General features: G+C 43.1%; 1 pseudogene; it reads right to left on the bottom strand.

Moving 5' to 3' along the window:
* Positions 1-2,111: 2,111 nt before the first annotated feature.
* LOC132374352 (NADH dehydrogenase [ubiquinone] 1 beta subcomplex subunit 9-like) lies at positions 2,112-4,854 on the bottom strand (annotated as a pseudogene).
* Positions 4,855-5,395: the final 541 nt, after the last annotated feature.

The following is a 5,395-nucleotide window of genomic DNA, read 5'->3' as shown; positions in this document are numbered from 1 at the left end:
ACAGTGAAGATCCCACACACGGCAGCGAAGATCCCGCATGCTGCAACACAACCAAATAAATAAATAAATAAACAAATAAATATTTAAAAAAAGAAAGAAAGTGAAAAGATGCCAAGATATGGAAGCAACCTAAGTGTCCATCAACAGATGAATGGATAAAGAAGATATGGTATATATATGCAATGGAATATTACTCAGCCATAAAAAGAGTGAAATTTTGCCATTTACAGCAACATGGATGGACTTGGAGGGCATTATGCTAAGTGAAATAAGTCAGACAGAGAAAGACAAATACTGTACGATATCACATGTGAAATGTAAAAAATACAACAAACTAGTGACTATAACAAAAAAAGAAGCAGACTCACAGATATAGAGAACAAACTAGTGGTTACCCATTGGGAGAGGAAGTGGGGAGAGGCAATATAGGGGTAGGGGATTAAGAGGTACACACTATTATGTATAAAATAAGCTACAAAGATATATTGTACAGCACAGGGCACATAGCCAATATTTTATAATAACTATAAATGGAGTATAACCTTTAAAAAAAAGTGAAAAGATGACCCTCAGAATGGGATGAAATACTGGTAAGTCATTAACCTGTTAAGGGGCTTGTATCTAGTAGAATATACAAAGAATTCTTACAACTCAGTAATAAAAAGACAAACCAATTTAAAAATAGGCAAAGGATCTGTATAAACATTTCTCCAAAGATATACAAATGGCCAATAAGCACATAAAAAGATTCTCAACATCATTAGCCATCAGAGAAATGCATATATAAACCACAATGAAATACCACTTCATACCCACTAAAATGGTTAGAATCAAAAAACAGATCAGAGAAATTGGAACCCTCATACACTGCTGGTGGGAATGTCAACAGTGTAGTCACTTTAAAAAACAGCCTTGGCAGTTCCTCAAAAGTTTAAACAGAGTTTCCATATGATGAGAAATTCCAGTCCTAGATACATATCCAAGAGAAATGAAAACATGTATCCACACACATCCTTGTTCATAAATATTCCTACCAGCGTTATTCATAATAGCCAAAACAGAAACAACGCGAATGTCCATCAACTGATGAATGAATAAATAAATTGTTCTACATATATCCACACAATGGGATAACATTAGGCAATAAAGAAAAACAGACTGCTGATACTTGCTACAATGTGGATGAACCTCGAAAACATTATGCTAAGTGAAAGAAGCCAGATACCAAAGGCCACATATTGTATGATTTCACTTACATGAAGTGTCCAGATTAGACCAATCTATAGAGATAAAAAGTTGATTAGTGGTTGTCTAGGACTGAAGAGGTGAGGAATTGAGGGGAAATTGGGAGTGACTATTAGTGGCTTTGGGATTTCTTTCGGCGGTGATGAAAATGTTCTAAAATCTATTGTAGTGTTGGTTACACAACTCCATGAACATGCTAAAAACCATTCAGTTGTTTACTTTAAAATGGTAAATTGTATGATATATGAATTATATCTCAATACAGCTATTATTAAAAATAAAGGCATAACTTGAACAGATATGTATACATACACATTCATAGCAACATTATTCACAATAGCCAAAAGGTAAAAGCAACCCAAGTGTCCATCGATGGATGAATGGATAAACAAAGTGTGGTATATACATACAATGGAATATTATTCAGCCTTAAAAAGAAAGAAAATTCTGACACCTGCTACAACATGAATGAACCTCAAAGACATTATGCTAAGTGAAATAAAAGCCAGTCACAAAATGATAAATACTAAATGATTCTACTTATATAAGGTACCTAGAGTAGTTAAATTCATAGAAACGAAGCAGAATGGTGGTTGCCAGGGGGTGGTGGGAGGGGTGAATGGGAAGATACTGCTTACTGCATACAGAGTTTCAGTTGGGGAAGATGTAAAAGCTCTGGAGATGGATGGTGGTGGTGGCTGTACAACAGTGTGAATGTACTTGATACCACTGAACTGGATACTTAAAATGGTTAAAATGGTAAAATTTCCCCTTATCTAGTTATTTTCATGAGACCAGGTGTATGTATGTTCTGTAACTTATTTCCTTGCAAGTGCGAATGGTAAGGGATCTTCCTCTCTCTTTCTCTACATGGGCTGCTCCCAGGGTCTGGTCACAATATGCCACCACAGTGGGGGCAAGTCACCCTCCTTTCAGGCAGGGAGCAAAGCTTCAGTCTAAGGACCACCAAGCAGGTGTCCCCCTGTAGCCACTTAACCTCTCACTCCCAGCTTTCCCTCTGCAGTTTCTTCCAACTGCTCTCTCTCAGCAAAGAAATTAGGATACATCGCCTTCTCAAAAGGATGCCAGTCATCTAAGCACCATGCAGGAACCTTGTAACACTCATACCTCTCCTAAGAGGTGTCCCCACTAGAGTCAGGGAAGATCAACAGCCGTGGACACTGATTGTGGCAGAATTCTTCCTCTACCTCCTTCAGCAGCTGGGTGACCTTTACCAAATCCTCTTATTCTTATGTTCTTCAAATGGGGCTTTTATCAAACAAGTACAGGACCAGTGTTTGTCCCTGTGATGCACCCTAACTCAGGGTAGCACAGCACCTGCTTATAAAGCTGCAACACTCCTGCTGGTGGGTCAGGTGGGCCAGAGCTCCATGGTGGCCCACTCACCTCTGGCGGCCACCAGGGCTCCCTAAAATGGTAAATCCTATGTTATGTATATTTTACCACAATTAAAAAAAATAAAAGCATAATAGCTCTTACCTCATAGGGTCATTGTGAAGGTTAAATGAGATGAATTTTGGCTAATGGAATAGCTAAAGTAAACAACATCATTTATGAACCAGGCCTGGAGAGTGGGGTTCAGGATGGGGGAGGGACACAAACTTTCTACTTTAATTTATTTATCTATTGTTTAGATTTTTAAACTGGTATATCTTTATAATTCAAAAAGTAAAGCAGTAAAGAGCTACTTATTCCTGTGTTACTGATTTACTGAGACTTAGTGTCCACAGAAACGTGCATGAGGATTGAGAACCACATTCTCTTCTTGGCTTATGTTTGACCTGTGTTTGTGTTTTTATGTGTAACTTTTTCCAGATTTCCTCAGCTTTGCTTACCTTTCTCCCCCACTGCCCCTCAATTTACTTAAGTCTATTAGTCACAAAATTTTAAACCTCCCAGTTGTAGCCCTGGATCCTCCCCATCTTGCCCCAAGAAAGACCCCAGACCCCACACAGAGGGGCTCCTGCTCATTCCTAGCCAGTGTCCTCTGAACTCCTCTTCCCCATTTTTACCTCCTTCCCTATAGCAAAACCCTCCCTGAGATTTAATTTAAAGTCTCTCACCTTGCGAACTGAAAGGTCTGCCTTTCAAGGAGGCCAGAGACTGCTGGGAGCCTGGCCGGAAGTCAGTTTCCTGGGTGGGAGAACACTGGCGGAAATCCAGACGGCTGACGTCACCTGGTGCAGATGGCGGAAGCCATTGCCCAATCAGAGGAAATTGATGCCAGCAACGCACTTCTCTATGACTCTCTTACTCAGTTCAGAAAAGCATTTTCCTCGACAGGAGGCAGTTGGGTAGGAGTGGAAAATGCCCTGGCCTTTGAACCACATGGCATGTTGACCGGGAGGCTGACCATGAGTCTGGCCGTGGCATCAACTGACAAATGAACGTGAGACCCGACACTAGACTTGGGGTCAGAAGACACAAGTCTGGGTCTCTGCCACCTAAATCCTAACCTTTAACATCACTTTGGTTGGTTTCCTTAGCTATGAGTAATAATCCCTACTCACAGAAGCTACTGTTGCATGCTGGAATGAGGTCATTCATGTGAAAGATTTCATAAACTTGAAGCAGGATGACAATACAATATTCTGCCTCTGTGAGAGCCTTCCAGAGGGCAGTGGACCTGGAGGAGGCAAGAAAAAGGGTGATTACAGGCTGATCCTGGAGCCAGGCAGCCTGCACTGGAATGTGCATCTGGGACACATAGCTTAACCTCTCTGTGCCCAGTCACCCCGTGGTCATAGTGGGGGATGATAAGAATACCATCCTCATCACAGGGTTCTCGGGAGGGTGAAGTAGTTACTCCACTTGGAGCACATAGAACACTGCCCGGCTCGTGGCAGCACTTACTAAGACTTGGCTAGGATGATTATTCCCAAGGCCATCTTGTACACCTGCAGGCCCTGGGCTGGGCATTCAGCCCAATCCCAAGAGATCTCGTGAAAAGAGATTCTGGGAATTCCCTGGCGGTCTAGTGGTTAGGACTCCATGTTTTCATTGCCAAGGGCCCAGTTCGGGGAACTAAGATTCTGCAAGCCACACAGAACAACCCAAAAAAAAAAAAAAAAAAAAAAAAAAAAGACAGATTCTGCCCCCACCCACAGTCCACACAGCAGGCAGAGCTATTTAGCTAAAATCTGAACATGACACTTCTCTGCTTAACCACCCAAATCTGCCCCAGTCCCACTCCCACCCCCAGGTAAAGACATCAAACCTCTGTGATAGGCCCTTGAGTCCCTCTCCAGCCTCTCCTGATGCCCACTGCCTCTCATCAAGGCTCCAGCCACACCAAACTACCTGTCGCTTCTCACCTGCACCAGCTGGCTCCTGCTGCCCCTCTGCCCAGCATGCCCTCACCAACCCTGCCTTTGCTAACTCCTAATACCCTTCAGGACCCTTAGACTCATGTCTCCCAGAAAACGCTTTCTGACTCCCCTGAGCAGACCCTGGTTCCCCCTCTCCTATATCCCTTGTGGGCACCTCCATCATTGCACAGGCCAAATTGTATCCTAACTGTTCAGGTGACTGCTTCACACCAGACTGGGGGATCCTTGAAGGGAAAGGCCAGCACTGGGTCTTGTGCATCTCGGTAAACTCAGCACGAGCACAATGCCAGGCACACAGTAGGTGATCAGTAATGGTTGAGTGGAAAGACTGATGAGTGGATGACCAGGAACTAATAGAGCCCTAGCTTGTTTTGGCCATGCCGCGTGGCTTGTGGGATCTTAGTTCCCTGACGAGGGATTAAACCCGGGCCCTTGGCGGTGGAAGCGTGGAGTCCTAACCACTGGACCTCCAGGGAATTCCCTTGTTCAGCTACTTTAACAGATGATGTTGTTTGCCTGGGATTGGGATGAACATCTCAAAACAGATACAGTTTCCATTTGCCTCAGCCATTGTTTTCCTCAGAATCACCTCTGTCTGTGTCTCAGGCATCCTCTGTACCTCTCTCTTTTCCCTGCTCTTATGCTTTTTTCTCTCCTTCCTTAACACTTTGTTTCTCTTCCTTGCTCTGTGTCGTATTTCTATACCCTTTGTTGCTTTGTATCCTTTTCCTTTCATCCTTCTTTTGTGCTTGAGTGGTGATTGTCTGTTCTCTTGCCTCCTCTTCTCAAGGGTTTTAGGT

Source organism: Balaenoptera ricei, chromosome 11 (genome assembly GCF_028023285.1).
Source record: "Balaenoptera ricei isolate mBalRic1 chromosome 11, mBalRic1.hap2, whole genome shotgun sequence".
Taxonomy (NCBI): Eukaryota; Metazoa; Chordata; class Mammalia; order Artiodactyla; family Balaenopteridae; genus Balaenoptera; species Balaenoptera ricei.
Note: the sequence above shows the minus strand (reverse complement) of the source record. Positions and strands in the feature narration are given on the sequence as shown.